Source organism: Peromyscus leucopus, chromosome 5, assembly GCF_004664715.2.
Source record: "Peromyscus leucopus breed LL Stock chromosome 5, UCI_PerLeu_2.1, whole genome shotgun sequence".
Taxonomy (NCBI): Eukaryota; Metazoa; Chordata; class Mammalia; order Rodentia; family Cricetidae; genus Peromyscus; species Peromyscus leucopus.
Window position 1 is genome coordinate 41,688,879 of NC_051067.1, and position 19,768 is coordinate 41,708,646.

A 19,768-nucleotide genomic window follows, 5' to 3' on the forward strand; every position below is an offset into this window, starting at 1 on the left:
AAGAGACCTACCTCCCTTTCTCCTTCCAAGCTCCCTGGCCTGGGTCAACCCAAAAGGTAATGTACTTGAACTCCACTGGGAAACTATGGACCCACAAATCTGGATTCACAGTTTTGAACTGGGGCTGCAAGCTGCACTTCTCTCATCAGAGTCGTTTCCTACATGGCATGACATCACAGGGATAGAGAGCGTGGGAAACCGCCCCGCCACAGACGCAACACAGATGGATGCTGTCAGTTTTGTTTTTCAATCTATTTTACTTTCATTTCACTTTGCCTTTTCCATCTTAACTCTTGTGTAATATCTCCAAATGGTCTTATTTCACTTTTATATTATTCAGTCATGTTTTATGACAGTTTGTCAGGTTTCTACACCCATTCTTTGGTGTCCTCTGTACCATTCCTATGTACAACCCATGTACTTCCCCTGGCATTGCTAACTCCTTTTCATTCTCTCTCTCTTCCCCATAACCCCTCTTTTTATTTTTTAACCATCATTTTCCATAACTTTAATAATAAAATCTTTTACCTTTTACAATATCCAAACTGTGGAGGTCTGAATAGGAATGATCCTCATAGGCTAATCTATTTTAGTGTTTGGCCATTAGGGAGTGTTGCTACTTGAGAGGGATTAAGAGGTATGGCCTTGTTGAGAAAGTCTGTCACTGAAGGCAGGTTTTGAAATTTCAGAAGCCCAAACCAGGTGCAGTGACTCTCTTTCTCTTCCTGCTGCCTGAGGATCTGGATATAGAACTCTCAGTTCCTTTTCTGCATCACATCAGTCTGTGTGCCTCCATGCTCCCCACCATGCTGATAATGGACTGAACCTCTGAAACTATAAGCAAGCCCCGAATAAATGCTTTCCTTTATAAGAGCTGCCAAGGTCATAGTGTCTCTTCACAGCATAGAGCATTGATTAAGACATCAAATTTTTACCTTCACCTACTTTTCCTTTCTTGTTTTTTTTCTTAATGGATATAGTAGTAATCTATCTTTACTCAACCTAGTTTCCTGCCACTCCTAGCCTAGTGACAAATACCTTGATATATACCAAACTATCCTTGTTCCTTTATCTCCTATAGGAAGACTTTTTCAACTAAATAATGTGCTATATGCATAGTAAATCTACCCCATAGTTGTGGCTGCTTTTACACTTAATGTCATACATTAGAAGTGACAGTAGTTATTCATGCCTTGTATCTAAGCATGAAGGCTAGAGGTTTAGCTACTAAACTATACCCCTAATGCACAAGGAAGGAACAATAACTTTATCAACTCCCATCTAGTTCAACTTGAATATTACAAATACTTCACATGAAAAAATATAGCTTAAAGAAAAAACAATCCACCAAATAGAAAACCCTGAGATGTACAAGTCCCAATGCAGAACTATATGAAACATAAATAATTCTATGTAAATTTATGACTGTAATAGATGCCAATGAGAGTGAATAAAATTAAATCTTCATCAAAGTATTCAAAATAATAAATATAAGAATATTTAATGAAATGAAAAAGGTACAAATAAGCTAAAAGAGTAATACAAATAAAATGTTAATGAATAAGCAAGTTGATATAGTGCATGAAAGAGGAATTCATTAAAAATAAGAATAATGAAAAATAGAAAATTGAAATTTTATAAATGAAAAGCTCATTTAAAAAACTTAGTCAAAGCCTTATAACTAAAATGGATCAAGTAGAAGATAGAATATAAAGGATAAAAGAACATTCAGATATTGACAAAGATAAAATAATTAAACATAAACAGAGTATATGGTGTCTATAGGACACCATTAAAAGACCAAATTTCACTGAGAATATGGCTGTTAGTTGAATAGTTATCTAGCATAGATGATACCTTTGGTTTGGTCCCCAACACCACATAAAATTATGTATGGTGCAACATATTTGTAATCCATGCACCTGGGAGGTAGAGGCTGAAAAATCAAAAACTCAAGGTCATCTCCTGCTACTTGATAACTCAGGGCCACCAAAGGCTACACAAGACACTGTCTCAAAAAAAAATCAAATATACGAATCATGAGGATGTAAGAAAGAGAAGAACTGGCCGGGCGGTGGTGGCGCACGCCTTTAATCCCAGCACTCGGGAGGCATAGGCAGGTGGATCTCTGTGAGTTCGAGGCCAGCCTGGGCTACCGAGTGAGTTCCAGGAAAAGGCACAAAGCTACACAGAGAAACCCTCTCTCGAAAAACCAAAAAAAAAAAAAAATAATAATAATAATAATAAATAAAAAAAATTAAAAAAGAAAGAAAGAGAAGAACTTCAGGATAAAGCCATAAATAATATAATTAATAAAGTCAGGCAGAAATTTTCCCAAATGGAAGAAAGTAGACTACCATCCACATTCAATAGAATTTGTAACACCAAACAGACAAATCTCCCCACTCATATTATAGTTACAACACTAAAGATAAAGAACAGGGTAAAATACTAATAGCAAGAAGTTTCATATTAAGGAAAAGCCTTTAAAATTACAGAAAACTACTTATCAGAAATCTAAAAACCAGGAGAGCATGGAACAATAGTATTCCAAAGTCTAAATGACAATAACTATCAACCCAAATTATTATACCCTGTAAAACTATCCATCATAATGAAAAGACAAAAAAAATTCATTAAGAATATAAAGTAACTCATCACTGCTAAGTCAGTATTATAGAGATTGTGCAAGGGATACTATATGTTAGAAAGAAATATAAATATATCCATCAAGCTACAGAAAAGAAAAATCAATGTAAAATAGTAGATAAGCCAATGAGGAATAAGAAACTACAAAACATTTTTTTTAAAAATCAGCAAAATGGCAGGAACTAATATATTTAAATAACTGGATGCCAGTGTTTTCATTCTCCATAAAAAAGACACAGACTATCAAATTGGGTTAAAAATAGAATCCATCCATGTGTTGCCTCAAAGAAATTCGCCTTGTCACCACAGACAAACATCACTAGAGTAAACTGATGGAAAAAAACGCATTCCTAACAAATGGAACCAGAAAGCAAGTAGCTGTCACTGTTCTATTATCTTACAAAATAAAGCTCAGATCCTCTTGTGTAATATTATAGGGACCAGCCTTAATATTAATACTTCCCAGGGCCTCAGGAGAGAAATTACAAATGGCGAGGACTATTTTTGAGAAATAGAATCTCAGCACACTGAGCTCTATAGTCCACTTGCTTTAATTCCTTTGAGATAACATCCTATTTACACAGCTTCAGTTCTGTTCTCATGCCTAGCTCCTTTCTTGCCTAATTTCTCTCTATACTTATCTACTGCTCCCTCTAAGTTCTGTTTTAATTCTCTTGTCTTAATTGTGCCTCATTTAGGTTCTTTTCATCTTGTTCTTACCCAGCTAGTACTTCCCCGTCTGACTCTTCCTCATCTTCCATCTCATTCACACGTACTCTCTGGTCAAAATCCTCCTTATTAAAAAAAAAAAAAATCCTCCTTAGCCCTCTCCATTCTCCATCTCTAAGTTCTCCTTGTTCCTCCTAAGTCTCCCAGGAATCCAGTTATAAAACCAAGTAATAACAATCCCCTGGTTGAGCAAGGTCACCAGGCTTGAATTCTACAGAGTCATAAAGGCAGGTAAGAATTTTCCTCAGGCAGTGACCACCAGGCTTTCTTTTCCAATCCAAAATGGGAGTGGTAAAAGAGGAGGCCAACTGAGTGCTAATGACCGGTTAGTAAATCAAAAGGGGAATCTATGTGCTCTCTCTACATTCCTAGAAGTGGTTAGGTAAGAAGTTAGGGGTATATTAGTAAGGTTGTATAAGAAAGGAGAGTCTCACCCAAAATTGCACAAGAAATAAAGCTATCCACCTGACCTAGGAGACAGGTGTAGTTTTCTTCGGCCTTGGATGCTTGATAGGTGTTTTAGATAAACACACTGTTAGGAGTTCTTGGAAGCACGCAAGAAAATCATTTTAGGAACCAGCTAATATATATATATATATATATATATATATATATATATATATATATATATATATATATATGCTAAAATATCACCAAGACTTCTTAAGCCTTGGCTTGATCTTTGGAGAAGTCCTTGACTTTTCCAAGTAGTAGTTTTTGTGATAGTAGCTGAATTCCATTACGTTTTCCTATGGCTTGCAGCAAGATCCAAGTAAATCAGAAGATATAAGGATCACTTTATATTGATTAAGGAAAAATAAGCCATCGATTCTAAACATGTACTCACCAAATATCAGCATACCTAATTTCATAAAACAAACACTAATGGATGTAAATACACACATTAACCACAATACAATAATTGTGAGTGACTTCAATACCCACTCTTACCAATAGACATCACCCAAACAAAACTACAAATAGAGAAACACTTGAGTTAAATGATATTCTAGATCAAATAGACCTAACAGATACCATAGAACATTCCATCCAAATCCTGCAGAAAATTTTTCTCAAAATCATCCAAATCCTTCTCAAAAAGGCATGGGACATTTTCTAAAATAGATCATATGGTAGGATACAAATTCAATTTCAACAAATATAAGAAATTTGAAAAAAATTACTGTATTCTCTCTGGTCACAGTGGAAAAGGCTAGAAATTAAAAGCAAAGGAAATGATAGAAAATGTACAGACTTATAGAGACTGAACAACACACTGTTAAGTGATGAATGAGTCATTGAAGAAATCGGATAAAAAATAATTCCTAAAATCAAATAAAAATGAAAACATAATGTTCTAAAAATCAGACAAAATGAAAGTAGTCCTAAGAAGAATGTTTATAACTACATGCCTACATTTTTGTTTTGTTTTGTTTTTTGAGACAGGATTTCTCTATGTAGCCCTGGCTGTCCTGGAACTTGCTCTGTAGATCAGGCTAACCTTAAAGATCTGTATGCCTCTGCCTCCCGAGTGCTGAGAATAAAGGTGTGTACAACCACAACTGTCCCTGATGACTACATTTTTATAAGAATCAAAAAGATTACAAATAAATACGTTAATGATGCAACTTCAGGCCTTGGAAAAATAAGACAAGCCAAACTCAAAATCAGTAGACAGAAATAAATGATAAAGATTAGGATAGAAATTAAAGTAAAAAAAATACAAGAAATCAATGAAACAAAGAGTTGGTTCTTTGAAAAGATAAGCAAGTTTGACAAATTATTAACTAAATTATTCAAAATAAATGAAGAGAATTAGTAAGATTGAAGATAAAACTGAGACAGTATAAGATATTTCAATGAAATTCAAAATGCCTTTAAAAATTCCTTAAAAACCTGTATTTCAATAGTTTGAAAAATCTAAAATAATGGAGTAATTTCTAGGCATATATGAGCCACAAATACTAAGAATGTATGCACAACTGTCAGAGATGTACAACAAGCAATGATATTGAAGCAATAATTAAGGGAAAAAACCTTCCAACTTTAAAAGTGTCTAAACTTAGATGGACTCACTGATAAATTCTACCAGACCTTTGAAGAAGAAATAACACCAGTGTTCCTCAATTTCATAAAATAAAAATGGAAGGAATGTTACCAAACTCTTGTTAAAGAACCAGTATTATCCTGACAAAGTATTGACCAGTATTGGGCAAAGTCATCATAACAATAATAAAACAATAACAACAATAACTAGATTATAGGCCAATCTTCCCAGTGAATATAGATATTCTAAGGATGCAAGATTGGCTAACCATACTCAAATCAATAAATGCTGCACAACACATAAATGGACTCAAAGACACAAATCACATGATCAGTTCAATAGACAAAGAAAAAAATTTTTACAAAGTCTAATACCTTTTGTGATTAAAAAAATCTCTGAGTAGAAAGAATATACCTTACTATAATAAAATCTATATGCAAAAACCTAGACTCCAGTTTATCCTAAAAGAAGGAAATAAAGCTTTTCCACTAAGATCAGGAACAAGACAAGAGGGTCTTCTATTTCTCTATTATGCATGTAGTGCTTGATGTCTTAGCTAGCACATTTAGACAACTGAAGGAAATAAAAAGGGCACAAATCGAAAAGTCAGACATCAAAGTGTCTTATCTCACAGACACTATGATCCTACATGTAAAAGACCCTGAAGACTTCACGAGAAAACTCTTTAAAAGTAATAAACACATGCAGCAAACTAGCAGGACACAAATAACACACACACACACACACACACACACACACACACACACACACACACAATCAGTAACAAGCATGCTGAGGAAGACATTAGGAAAGACATTAGGACTGAGTTTGAGTTCCCAGGACTCATATAAAAGCCAGAAATTGTGGCACACTCCTTAATTCTTGTACCAGAGGTTGCAGACAAGTTCTTAATAGACTCACTGCCACCCAGGCTAGCCAGTTTGTGAGGCCAGGGTTCAGTGGCCACACAATCACACACACACACAAATACACACACACACACATACACACACATACACAACAATACACTTGCACACAAAAATATTTTTAAAGGACATGGGGCAAAATTAGCTAAGGACATCTGTAACTGTCAGACCGGTTACCATGTACATCATTGCAAGTGTTACAAAACCACACGAGCGCTTTGCACATGCCTCAAATTGTACTTTTGTGATATTTTTATGTACAAATGACTTTTTACTACTTTTTCTAATCCCTCCTGTAATGGAATTTTCCCTGAGTTATTACTGAGTGTGGATTGGAGGACCAAGTGCTGTTGGTCTTAAGGCACCTTTAGGTTCTGTGACCTGGTTGGGATTATGTCACTTAGGTTGGGGACATAGCTTCTGCAGCTACACTCTGGGGATTAAGTCCTGACTCTACCAGTCTCAGTAAGTGAAACCACATAAATTATTTTAACTGTTTGCCTCCGTTTCCTCATACCTAATATGGAAATATAATTAATCACACCTATAGCTTAGGATATATTTAAGAATTATATGAATATATAATGTTTCATATTAATATGTATAATCTTGAAAAACATGGCTAGCATATATTAAGGGTCCCATAAATTATATCTTATTATGAACAATTCATTATCTTAGGGCTGCGATGGTAATTATCTGAACCCAGTTAGAAGCCTTAAACCACCTTTGCTTCCTTATTAACCAATGTCTACAGTAGTAAATTTGCCACTGATGAGTCTTAGCTTTCTTGCATGAGCCTTAAGCAAATATAAAGTGCTTTTTCTCATTTACCATGAAAGCACTCAATGTAAATAAGCAAGATGTATTATTTTGCACATAGTTCACATTTAAAGGTAAGCCACAAATAACTTGGGCTCACCCTTCAGGATCCAGGTGAAAGGTCCATTCCAGTGATGCCTCTCCATTTCCCCTCATAGGCCCCATAGGAAGCACTGGGCCAACTGGGCCCATAGTTTATCATACATCCTCCAATTGGACTGTGTCTCCTTTGGGGATCGTGTTTTCTTTACATCTAGACTCCAGCACCCTCAGCAGGGTCTGGCACTGAGTAGAGAGTTGAGTGGATGGATGGATGAATTTGTAGGTAGCTGGGAGAAAGCCTGGGTAGGAACCTAGGGGAGTTCCATAACTGTCTTACTGTGGACAGATGAAGCACCAGGAGACAGACATTTCCGGTGTCAATCCTGTAGTTGCACAGTAGTGTTGGGTGGTTTGAACAGCACATTGCTAGGTAAATAGTGCATAACCCCAATGCCTTGTGAATAAAGAACCCTTTTCTCCTTGCTACATCTATAGACAGATTATAGAAATAGTATGGAATTTAGTTAGTGTCTTCTTCCTTACTGAAGACGAGATATACAATAGGATTATTCAGAATTTATGAAAATTCCTAGGAAGGAATCCTTGGTCTGCCTGAACCGCTCCCTTCTGTTTCCTGTCCTCTGTATTCCTGCAGTGTCTCCCGAGACCTGGGCCATCTAAGAACACTTTGTGGATGCCCTGTCATGGTCATTCACCCCTCTCTGTAGTCCCTCATAGCACTGCTGTATTTTATCCATTTGTTTTCCTTTCCAGAGATTAAAAAAAAAAATGAAGATTACAGAGATTAAGTAATTTGCTAAAATCACAGAGCTAGGAAGAAGAAGCAGGAATTTACCCTAGGCTAAGTCCCAGAGTGAATGTTCTTGAACACATATGTGAACGTATGTTAGTGCTGACACCAACAGATTCTGGGAGAACACGCAGGCTGCACTGGCACAACCTGTTTTTAAAAAATGAATAAAAATCATATCATAAGTCAGTTATTTCCATTTTTAGATTATTGTGGTTATGTTATGTGCATGAACATACAGAGAGTTAAATTGTGTAGACAAATTTATGATTCATATTTTCTAAAGCTAGAATAAAGCCCAGAATTCCAGTTGAAAATAATGATTATTCTTTAATTAGCTTTTCACCACTTTATAGAATTGATGCCAGCTGCCACACTTCTTCTCAATCTGTTTATTTCAAGAAATCCCTTGAAATGTCACATGTGTTATAATATTTGGAATTCTAGTCACCTGGTTTCTGAGTACTTCAGATGAGGCTCACTAAGACACCTCAGTTGTCATTAGAGTGGCAATGTTATTCTCTTAATTCACCAAAGCCATCATTTACAGTCCAAGTACAAAGTAAGCTAATGCCTGTGTCCTTTATATTTCCTTATAAATATAATGTCATTCTCTGTCATTATGATAAAACATTCTTACCAAAAGCAGCTCAGGGGAGGGGTGGGTTTATTTCAGCTTACAGATTATCATCCGTTATTGAGTGAAGTCAGGGCAGGAACTTGGATCAGAAACCATGGAGGAATTCTGCTTGCAGCCTTGCTCATGCACCAGTGTTTAACTAGCTTTTTATACTGCCCAGGGTCACTTGCTCAGAGAACAGTATTGGCCACAGTGAGCTCAGTCCTCCTAAGTAAATTAACAATTAGTACAATCCCCTACAGACAGGCCCACAAGCCAGTCTAATCTTTGAAATTTCTCTCTCCAATGACTGTAGGCTGCATTAAGTTGGCACTCAATGCTAAGACAGAATTCTAGATTCTAAAGTACTTTGGGTTGTCCTAGTGTTGCCAAAGATTTACCGGAAAACAGCCCCTTCTGTTTGTACCTAGAGACTCAATCATCGGGGCATTGGCCTGTCCCTAGTGTGGAATCCCCCTCAACTTTCACACCCCCACATTCCCCAGCACACACTGTCTATCCTGTGAAGGAGAGTTAGAGGACATAGGTAGAGAAGGAAATGCCAGATTCCTGACATAGTGGCTTCTTGCACCTGAAAAACATTGCAAGGAGAATGCCAGAGGGACAGGAGCAGGTATCTGAACAGGATCAACAGGGAAATGGGAGGACCCACGGGCCCTATAAAGTACCCTATAAAGATAGTACCCAATTAGCAGATTGCCAGGGCTAGGGCCACTCCCATCCCAAAGGGAGAAAGCTGTTATTTTCCCTTTTCCCACAGGTTTGTCTTCTGTATTTCCAGGACATTCAATTCTTTGTTCAACCCAAGGCAGACAGACTTGATAAGAAATTCTGCTCTGACAGTTTCTTATTTATACTTGCATATTTATACTTCTTTTGCAAACAAGAGCTTTCTGTATTTTATCATGAGAATCTTGGCTGGTAACCTTGGAGACAGGCAATGCTAGCATTGCTAATTGTCCACACCAGAAAATGAGGAAACACAGACAGGCATCAGGAAATACAGACAAAACATGACCCTGTCCCCTAAAAAAGGCTGCCTCTGACCTCCTTTAGCGTGGGCTGAGTGACCCAGCAACCTCTCAAATCACAGCTTTCGACTTCAATTACGTATGAGTCCCTTAACCAGCAACTTGATTAGGACAAAATGTTCCTTTTCTAAGTTTAGGACAGAGGGGGGAAAAATGTTTCCAAACACAAATCCTGAGGGCTGCAAGACAATGTGCTACACAGGTGTGATGAGAGTGGGCGGAGGCTATGAAGAGGAGCTTCTGACAGTGGGTCTGGGCTACCTCACTCGGGGTGATTTTTTTTTTCTAGTTCCATCTATATGCTTGCATATTTCATGATTGACGTCATTTTGAACAGCTGAGCAATACTCCGTTGTATTGCTACATCTACATCCATGTGTAGATGTGTCACATTTTGTTTATCCATTCTTCTGTTAAGGGACATCTACATTGTTTCCAGTTTCTGGCTATTATGAATAAAGCCATAATGAACATGGTTGAGCAAGTGTCCTTATGGTAGGGACCATTTCCATCTACCTGGCATTGCTTAGGGCTCTGCTGGAGAGACAAAATTTATAAGACAATAGGAACTTCCCCCCAGAATCTATGGTTTGGTTGATAGTTTCTACTTACTGTTATGTATGTATGTATGTATGTATGCATGTATGTATGTATTTACTTATTTGTATTTTAATATTGTCCATACTTTCCAATGTAACCAGAAGGATCTATACCAAAAATTTCCAATGGAAACTCAGTTCCCAAAAATTAGAGTCTCTTACTTGGTTATTTAGTTTTAGGAAATTTGAGTGAAACAACATTTAAAATATCTTAGTTTCTTTTTCTTTGCTGCAATATTTCTCAAGTTTTTACTTTTTGACAGTGTTAATATCTATGAAAATATCTCTATTTTCTCAGCTAATTTCTCCACAAAATTCCCCTTTCCAAAATTTTAAGACCCAATTTTTAGAAACTGCACTTCAGAAAACATGGCCCTTGATTCATTGCATGGGTGTTTCTACAGGGAAAAAAAATGCATTTTCTCTCAAAAACAATAAAGTCAGAAACAAGTCTTATAAGCAATGGTTTAAAATAGCTAAAATATATTTAGAACTTTTACATTTTTCCTTAAAAATTTCACCATGTAAGAAAATTCAAGATCTCTCCACATCATAAGTCAAGAAAAGAAAGAAATGAGAAAGACCGGTCTGTTACAGGGACCATATAGAGCTCATGGTCTGTTACAGGAACCACATAGAGCTCATGGACAGTTCTACTGACCTAAAGGAGGGAAGAAAGGCAGGTGAAGAGAGGGCCACACTGAACTCTGAGAGAGGTGACCTCCACTCATGGTGCTCTCCATCTCTGGAGGGTGGCCTTTGGACTCAGAGACATATGGCTTCCTAAGCAGTAGCCCCTTTGGACCCTGCCAAGGACCAATAGAACTCTTTTCTAAACACAACCTTTGGGGAAAGTAGGAAACAATCTGTGCCTAGGATTGGTGCAGAATTCCCAAGAACACAAACAATCAAATGCAAATCCTTCGTCCTAGACCTTCCTGGCCTCTCGGTCCATGTCCATTTCTCCAGACAATCGATGCTATGGACTGAATTGCACCAACTCAATTTATGTGTTGAACTCCTAGTTCCTGATATTATTGTACCTAGAGGAAAGTCTTTTAGAGTGGTGATTCAGGTTAGAAAAAGGCATAATGGTTTGGTGATATTTTATTTGTGCTCTAATAAATAAAGCTTGCCTAGAGATCAGAGGAAAAGGCCAGCCATTATAAGTAAACACAAAAGTCATGCAATGTTAGCCTTTAATCCTATCACTTAGCAGCAGGCATCTATCTGGAACTCTGAGTTCAAGGCCAACACTGAGAACAGAGCCAGGCGTTGTGGCACACAGCTTAAATTCCAACACTAGTTAACCATGGTCTGGAGGTCTATACAGACAGACAGGAAGTGACAGAGCTGGGCAAGAAGAAGTAATGTGGCTGGACAGAGAGAGCAAATCAGATGGCAGAACAGCAAGGCATATAGGCATGGGTAGATGGGAAACATCTCGCTTTTGGAAGCTGCAGAGTTGGTGAGGTGAGGTTAGCACGTGGATGTTCCTAGTCCTCAGATCTCTCCCAGGTTTTCACCCGTATATCTGGGTCCGTGTTTTCTATTGATAAGACCATTTAGAAATTTGTCTACATAAGGGTGAGGTTCTAATTCCTGTAGGAATGGTGTCCAGAGAGAAAGAGACCACAGTACTCTATCTATCTATCTATCTATCTATCTATCTATCTATCTATCTATCTCTTTTTCTCTTTCACAATATCTCTCTCTTTTATTTTTTTATATCTCTTTTTCTCTCTCTTTCTATGTCTCTCTCTCTCTCTCTCTCTCTCTCTCTCTCTCTCTCTCTCTCTCTCTCTCACTCTCCCTCCTCCTACCTCCCAAACAATTAATAAAAATATTATGTGGGGGCAGTCCAGGCAGACAGAAGACAGCCACAGGTTCTCCTAGTGCTCTGCAGCCTAGGCAGGAGGGTACCATTACAATGAACAACATATGAAAATCAACAAATGGACATAATCTACCATATAAACAAACTGGTAAAAAAAAAAATGCACATGATCATCTCATTAGATGCAGAAAAGGCCTCTGACAAAATCCAACACCTCATCATGACAAAGGTCCTGGGGAGATTGCGATATAAAGGACATACCACAACATAATAAAGGCAGCTTACAGCAAGCCTAGCCAACATCAAAATAAATGGAGAGAACTCAAAGCAATTACACTAAAATCAGAAACAACATAAGGTTATCCACTCTCTCCATATTTATTCAATATATCACTTAGAGTCTTAGCTAGAGCAGAAAGACAACTGAAGGATATCAAGGGTATAAAAATTAGAAAGGAAGATGGCCAAGTATCATTATTTGCAGATGGTGTGATAGTATACATAAATGATCCTAAAAATTCCACTGGGGAACTCCTACAGCTAATAAACATTTTCAGCAAAGTGACTGGATACAAAGTTGACTCATAAATCAGTAGCCTTCCTACAAATAAATGACAAACTGATTGAGAAAGAAAATAGAGAAACAACACCTTTCACAATAGCCTCAAATAATATAAAATATCCTGGAGTAACTCTAACTAAGCAATTGAAAGACTAGTATTATAAAATCTTAAAGTCTCTGAAGAAAGGAATTGAAGAAGATATCAGAAGATGGAAAGATCTCCTACGCTCATTGATTCTTAAGATTAACCTAGTAAAAATGGCCATGCTACCAAAAGCAATCAATGAAATCCCCATAAAATTTCAAGACAATTCTTCACAGACCTTGAAAGGACAATTCTCAACTTCATATGGAAAAACAAAAATAAAAATAAAGCAAGGTAGCTAAAATAGTCCTGAACAATAAAAGAACTGCTGGAGGTCTCACCATTCCTGATTTCAAGTTGTACTACAGAGTTATAGCAATAAAAAATGCATGATATAGGCATTAAAACAGACACATTGATCAATGGAATCAAATTGAAGACCTAGACATAAATCCACAGACCTATGGACGCTTTGATTAAAAAATTTTTAAAAAGCCATAAATATACATTGGAAAAAAGAAAGCATCTTCAACAAATGGTGCTGGTCAAACTGAATGTTTGCATGTAGAAGAATGCAAGTACATCCATAATTATCACTCTGCACAAAAGTTGATTCTAAATGGATTAAAGATCCCAACATAAAACCCAGATGTACTGAACCTGACAGAAGAGAAAGTGGGGAACAGCCTGGAACACATATAGGCACAGGAGACAACTACCTGAACACTGATAGCATAGGCACTAAGATCAACAATTAATAAATGGGACCTCATGAAACTGAAAAGCTTCTGTAAGGCAAAGGACACTGTCAATTAGACAAAGTGGCAGCTATAGAATGGGAAAACATTTTTACCTACTCCACATCTGATAGAGGAATAATATCCAAAATATGTAAAGAACTCAAGAAACATGATATCAAAAAATCCAATAATCCAAGTAAAAATGGCATACAAGTCTAAACAGAGGCAACTCAAAAGTCTGAAAAGCACTTAAAGAAATGTCCAACATCCTTAACCATCAAAAAAATGCAAATCAAAATGACTGAGATCCCGTCTTACTCCTGTCAGAATGGCTAAGATCTAAAACATTGATGACAGCTTATGCTGGCTAGGATGTGGAACAAGGGGAGTACTCTTCCATTGCTGGTGGGAGTGCAAATTTGTACAGCCACTTTGGAAATCAATATGATGGTTAATTAGAAAGTTGGGAATCAATCTACTTTGTTTGGTTGGCTGGTTGGGTTTTGTTTTGTTTTGTCTTCCTTTGCTTTGTAACCCATTGCATTTTATTAGAGTTTCTTACAGGATCTTGGTAAATGTGGGCTCCTTGCCAGTGGTTATACAATTGAAGACATTGCCTCTTCATCTCCTAGCAATGACTACCTATAGATACTCAGAAGGAGTAGGACCTCATGATCCCTCCCCACTGATCACCATTATGCCCTAGATATATGTCCTCAGGAAGAGAAACATTTGTAGTTAGCATCATCTAGCTGTTATGTACAGGAATCTCCTGAAGTCTTACAAGGAATACATGAAATCACATTGGTCAAGGGCTTCTCTCTTGTTCACACTCTCTGTGGTGATTTCTTGCTACCATCAGTTTTTCAAAAAGTCAAAGTCTTCACATGCTCTTTCAATCCTTATTTTTGCTCTGCACAATCTACAAGTCTCAGCATGCCCAGAATCTCTTGCTTATGCCCTTCTGTTCCCTGTCTTCACTCATCTTTCTTCTAGGCACTCTGCTGTGTCTTCTCACTGCTTGCTCACAGCCTCACCTCATATCCCCAGCCTGAACACACAAATGAATAAATGAAATTATGCATTAGTTCAGAAACCATACAGAAAATATAGGAAACTTCATTTCCTTAAAACTTAGAAAAGAGTAAGAATGGCTTTCAATAACAGAAGGAAGGAAAGAAGGAAGGAAGGAAGGAAGGAAGGAAGGAAGGAAGGGAGGGAGGAAGGAAGGAAGGAAGGAAGGAAGGAAGGAAGGGAGGGAGGGAGGGAGGGAGGGAGGGAGGGAGGGAGGGGGAGAGAGGGAGGGAGGGAGGGAGGGAGGGAGGGAGGGAGGGAGGAGGGAGGGAAGGGACTACAAGAAAAATGGGAGGAACGAGAGAGAATATTTTAATGTATATTGGTCAAAAACACATGAACAGTGTGACTTTGAGGAAACATTACCAAAGAAACACAAAGACAGAAGAAGATGAGAAGAAAACAGACCTGTGAGGGGAGACTGTGAAACTTGACAACAACAAGAGACAAAACACAAAATTCAAGTATAAAACCAAGACTTAATAGGTGCTACAAAAAGTAATCTCTCAGACTGTAAAGATGGCTCGACAATTAAAAGCATTGGCTGCATTTCCAGAGGACCCAGGTTCAATTCCTAGCACCTACATGGTAGCTCAGAACTATCTATAACTCCAGTTCCAGGGGCTCTGGCACTTCTCATCTGGTCTCTACTGGCAACAAGAATACATGTTGTGCACAGATATACATGCAAGGAAAATACCCAGGCACATAAACCTAAATAGTTTTTAAAAAGCAATCTCTCACCTCTCATACACCAGGGCCTGGCTTCTCCCCATTTCCTGGGCTAGACTACAGATTTCCCAATATTTCTTCTATCTACCCCTCTTTTTGGGCCACTCCTCCAGCTTCTAGTTCTTGCTGGGTTGAGGAAGTATCTCAACTGAGTTTGACAAGGTTTGCAATTAGTAACTGAATCAATTGGGTTTATAATTAGTTTTCCTAACTAGTAATCTGATAGACTTTGGTGACTGGATGCCAAAAGACTGAAGATAATAAATCATCAAAGGAAGAGAAAAGTAGCAGTGTAAGTAAAATTAGGGACCATGATCCATTTCTTTCATAAAATAAATATTTTGCAATTTTAAAGATAGTAAAAGTTATGTTTGCTATAAACATTGGAAGATTTAAAAAATATCCCAAAACAAGTATTAAAATTTTAAGCTATCTAAATTACCGTTGTTAACCTTGAGATTTGTATATTTCAAAAAACTTTCCATACAAACTCCACACACATTCACAAGTCTACACCATTTCTTTAAATCTTTATAGAAGACATTTTAGCAGAGTAATTAAATCTAGCTGCTATGAGAGATGAGCCCAGAAAACTGTATATTAAAATACTGGGAATGGTGGCCTCTTTAGAGGTTAGATCACTGCCATCAGCAAAGAGATTCTGCTTATCACTCCAAGGCCTCATCCAGATTATGATAAGTGGTATTCTGAAGCCATATCAGGACCATATCTCAAAGGTCACAAGAAAAATAAAGGGGTAGATTGACATGAGTCTCTGCAGACCAGGCCTCAAAGGGGTAAGCATCAAGTCCATGCATGTTCAATTTAGTCAGTTCCAATTACAGAGTACCATTTAATTGAAAAATGGGCTGTTGGTTGTTTTTTACTCTTTTTCGGAGTCTGCCACCCAGCTCCCAAATAAATCACAGAGGTGCTGTGGATATGGCTCTGTATAAATAAAATGTTTATTGGCCAATAGCCAGGCAGGAAGTATAGGGGGGACAAGCAGAGAAGAGAATTCTGGGAACAGGAAGGCTGAGTCAGGAGACGCCAGCCTGCCATCCAGGGAGCAGCATGTAAAGGCAACAGGTAAAGCCATGGAACACATGGCGACATATAGATTAACAGAAATGGGCTGAGTTTAAGTGTAAGAGCTGGTAAGCCTGAGCTAATGACCAAGCAGTTTAATTAATATAAGCTTCTGAGTGCTTATTTTATAAACAGTTGCAGGGTCCGTTGTGCTGGGCAGGACTGGGGATAACTCCAACTACACAGAGGCTTTTCTTACTTATAAATGCTCAGCTGTAGCTTGGCTTTTTGCTAGCCAGCTTTTCTTTTTTCTCAGTGAAGAGGTTTATTTGGTAGGGGAAAGAGAGAAGGAAGAAAGAAAGAGGGAGAGAGAGAGAGAGGGAGAGAGAGAGAGAGAGGGGGGGGGGCTTTTCTTAAATTATTCTGGCTACAGTTTACCTCTCGGCTTTACCTTTCTCTTACTTCTGTAAACTTACTTTCACTCCAAGGCTTGCTGGGTGGCTGGGTGGCTGGCCCCTAGCATCCTCCTTTCCTTGTTTTCTTGTTCTCTCTTCTTTTGTCCTCCCTGATTTCTCCTTCTATTTATTCTCTCTGCCTGTCAGCCCCACCTATTCTTTCTCCTGCCTTGCTATTGGCTGTTTAGCTCTTTATTAGACCATCAGGTGTTTTAGACAGGCAAAGTAACACAACTTCATAAAGTTAAACAAATGCAACATAAAAGAGTGCAACACATATTTACATCATTAAACAATTGTTCCACAGCATAAACAAATGTAATATATCTTAAAATAATATTCTCCAACAAAAATGAGTAAAATGTAAACTGTTGCCCTGTGCCCCTAAACAAGCAGATCCTGTGAATATTCAGTCTTTAGCGTATGTGGTCATGATGCATCCACAGACTCTGATATATTCCTCTTCAAAAGGGAGACTGCAGTTCTCCTCTGAGTGTGGACATGAATTCTAATGTGACTGCTAATGAAAGAAACAGCTCTCACCTCAAAGGATTAAAAGAGATAGTTTATTTTAAAACCAAAGATGAGTGAGTTTGACCCAGGAACACAGGTTCAGATTTCTTCTAAGAGAATGCTCCAATCACATAGCAGTTTCATGATGTTTTTTATAGAAACAGAAGAAAGAATGTCATAAATTATGACAATTTTCAAATATGTTTCTGGAAACATGAGATGGGTGGGTTACAGCAAATTGGAGAAACCCCTGTTACAGGCTTCTGATGCTGTCCGATGACATCTTTAGCTTTGGGGTTAGTGGAAGCTGGTGGTCTACTAAAGTAATACATTTCAAAAGGTTTCACCTGACTGCCACAAGAACGGTGGATCAGACACAGAAGTGGGAAAGAAATGGCTAATAAGATAGTGCAAGATTAATTTTCAATATTTTTATAAATTGAGAATTTCATAAAATATTCATTTTGAATATATTCACCTCACCCCCAACTCCTCCTTATAAGAATGCTCCAATCCCTTCCCATTCATCACTGAGATTTCTTCTTTTTTCCCTCCCTGGCATCAAGTCCAGTTTGTGTTACCCAGCTAATCCTGGGAGTGGGTCTGTCCTGGAGTGTGGTCATCCTTCCAGGAGACACAATATTAAAGAAATTGATTCTCCCTCTCAAATCATCAAATGTCAGCAGTTCTGTGGTGATATTGTGTTCCCCAAAATATTGTGCACCCTAATAAACTTATCTGGGGTCAGAGAACAGAACAGCCCCTAGATATAGAGGCCAGAAAATGATGGCACACACGCCTTTAATCCTAGCATTCCAGAGGCAGAGATCTCTGTGAGTTCAAGGCCACACTGGAAACAGCCAGGCATAGTAACAAGAGCCTTTAATCCCAGGAAATGATGGCAGGAGGCAGAATAGTATATAAGGCATGAGGACCAGGAATTAGAGCTGGTTAAGCTTTCAGGCTTTTGAGCAGCAGTTCAGCTGAGATCCATTCAGATGAGGATTGAGAGGCTTCCAGTCTGAGGAAACAGGATCAGCTGAGGAACTGGCAAGGTGAGGAAGCTGTGGCTTATTCTGCTTCTCTGATCTTCCAGCATTGACCCCAATACCCAGCTCCAGGTTGAATTTTATTAATAAGTCCTGTTAAGATTCATGCTACACAGTTCCTCAGCTAGTGGTGGGATTTCATGCCCACCTCTCCCTGACTATGGTGGTGTTTGTTTGGCTGGAGCTTATGTGAGTCTTGCACCTGCTTTCCCAATTACTGGACATTAATGTGTGCCACTGCCTTCTTTTATGTCTATGAAACACTACTTCAGTGACGTTATCCACCACTCCTGGCTATTGCAATGTTGATGCTCCCTCTTCAGCTAAGATCCTTGAGGGGAGGAGTGTTATACGTATGGCCCACTTAGGGTTACACACTCTAGCACTCTACAGTCTCTCATTCTCTGAATGTGGACCAGTTGAGGGTCTCTATGTTAATTGCCATCTACTACAAGAGGCCTCTCTAGTAAGAGTTGAGACATGCTATGATTTATGGATGTAGCAATGTCATTAAGATTCATTTTAATACTATGTCCATCTAGCAGAATAATAGAATTATGTTCTCCCCTAGGGCCTATGACCTGTCTAGCCACAGGTGTTTGGCCCCTTTAATAGTGTCAGGTATGGGTTCAAACACTTGGAGTAGGACTTAAATCCTACCATAAAGTGATTGTTTACTCCAATAATATTGTGCTACTATTACACCAGTAGGCTTATTTTTTCAGGACAGTCATTGTTGCAGATTACAGAGTACATAGGTGGGTGAGAATGACTTCGGGCAGTATACATAGCACCTTCCAACACCATGAAACCTAGTCTATGGATAACACTTCAATGCGAGTATCAGTTTGTTTTCTCCATGTTCTAGGACTCAATGGTATCTTTTGCAATAGTGTCTAACCATCAAGTTCTGGAAGGAAGCCAAAAGTATGGCAATGACCTATAATGCATGGAGGTGTAAGTAACAACTGAAAAAGAGGAAATCCACTCCTGGTACTAGGGCTTTTATTCACTAGCATAAGGTGTTTAGTTAAAGTATTGCCCCCAGTTGTAGGATAACTCCATTAAATCTTGTTGCATATATGTATTTGTGTATGTTCATGTATACATTTATGTATATATTTTAGGAAGCTTTGACAGTAGTAGGTTTCCCTTGGTCTTTTTCAAAAGGCCTTCAGTGTTATTTGTTCATCCCCATATTCCCTTGTCTGCCTTCCAGGCCCTACCCCAATTTAACTCTCTCGGCCCCATTATTCTCCTTTTAAGCCTTGTTCTATTTCCCCTCAATTAAAAGCACGTTCCCCCAGTGGCCCTTTACTAAATTCCTGACATCTGGATATTCCAGATGGAATATCTGAAGATTGAACTCTAACATCCAGATATGGAAGAAAACAAC